This window comes from Phyllobates terribilis, unplaced genomic scaffold (genome assembly GCF_046119375.1).
Source record: "Phyllobates terribilis strain yellow unplaced genomic scaffold, ASM4611937v1 Scaffold_8__6_contigs__length_399053987, whole genome shotgun sequence".
In the NCBI taxonomy this organism is placed as follows: Eukaryota; Metazoa; Chordata; class Amphibia; order Anura; family Dendrobatidae; genus Phyllobates; species Phyllobates terribilis.
This window is the reverse complement of record NW_027362768.1, coordinates 363,822,352-363,824,243: the sequence shown is the minus strand read 5'-3', so window position 1 is coordinate 363,824,243 and position 1,892 is coordinate 363,822,352.

The window sequence follows — 1,892 nt, the reverse complement described above, 5'->3', positions numbered from 1 at the left end:
TAATTCTGCACCTATGTACAAGAATATAACTCCTATATTACTGCTCCTATGTACAAGAATTTAACTACTATAATACTGCCCCCTCTGTGCAAGAATAGAACTACTATAATACTGCCCCCTATGTACAAGAATTTAACTACTATAATACTGCCCCCTATGTACAAGAATATAACTACTATAATACTGCCCCCTATGTACAAGAATATAACTACTATAATACTGCCCCCTATGTACAAGAATATAACTACTTTAATACTGCCCCTATGTACAAGAATATAACTACTATAATACTGCCCCCTATGTACAAGAATATAACTACTTTAATACTGCCCCTATGTACAAGAATATAACTACTTTAATACTGCCCCTATGTACAAGAATATAACTACTATAATACTGCCCCCTATGTACAAGTATATAGCTACTATGTACAAGAATATAACTGCTATAATACTGTCCTGTATGTACAAGAATATAACTATTATAATACTGCCCCCTATGTACAAGAATATAACAACTATAATACTGCCCCCTATGTACAGGAATATAGCTACTATAATACCGCCCCTATGTACAAGAATATAACTACTATAATACTGCCCCTATGTGCAAGAGTATAACTCCTATAATACTGCCCCCTATGTACAAGAATATAACTCCTATAATACTGCCCCCATGTACAAGAATTTAACTCCTATAATACTGCCCCCTATGTACAAGAATATGGCTACTATAATACTGCTCCTATGTACAAGAATTTAACTCCTATAATACTGCTCCTACGTACAAGAATATAACTACTATAATACTGCTCCTACGTACAAGAATATAACTACTATAATACTGCCCCTATGTACAAGAATATAACTACTATAATACTGCCCCTATGTACAAGAATATATCTACTATAATACTGCTCCTACGTACAAGAATATAACTACTATAATACTGCTCCTACGTACAAGAATATATCTACTATAATACTGCTCCTATAGGGGCAAGAATGATGTAAAATATGGAAACTCCACTGCGATCACCATGTATCATTCTGGACAGGAGAGTATATATATATATATATATATATATATATATATATATATATATATGCTTTGATCCATTATAGAGGTAGTGTTGAGCTATGTTCTCGGCCCTTTCGCTCATACCCAGGTTCTGTATTATCCATTATGAGTGGAAGGAATGTGAGATCCGGTTTCTTCGGCATGAAACGCCCGGTTCTTAGTAATATAATGATAACTGAGGTTTTATAACCACATGAAAATATTACACTGTAACAACGGAGCCAATTTCCTCAGTTCTCTCTCTTCATGTTAGTAGAAAAATACTTATTTTCTAGGCCATAAAAAATTTCCATGAAATACCATCACATTCTTTTAACCTGTAATTTTAGGTTTTGTCATTTCCAGCTTTTCCATTTCGCATGTTCCATTTCTTTTATTATAACCTGCCACTAAAAGATTTACTTTTGTTCCAATGCATCTAAACTGAGCAAATCTGTTTTATTTTTTTTCTTGAGATTTCATTAAAAATCCTGTGTATGCCGTTTTTAGGTAAATCGATGTCTCCATGGTGACAGACTACGAACACACACTTTGTAGTCGTGTCATTCCGACATGTATTTTTCCACTTTCTCAGCCTTTGTTCCTACAGTTTGCAAGTTACCAAGAAGCGAGAGAAGAGGAAATCTTAGCTCTGTCCATCAGTAGGAGAAGCTTTAAGAGCTTGGTGCCTTCCTAGTTAAAGGGTCAGTGTTTTACGTGTTTGCATCACGCAGCTGGAGCTGGTGCAAGAGTATTAAAAGTAGTCATCAGGGTTGAATCTGAACTTTTTTTAAGCTTTTAATGCATTAAATTACTGAAATATGACAACATTAA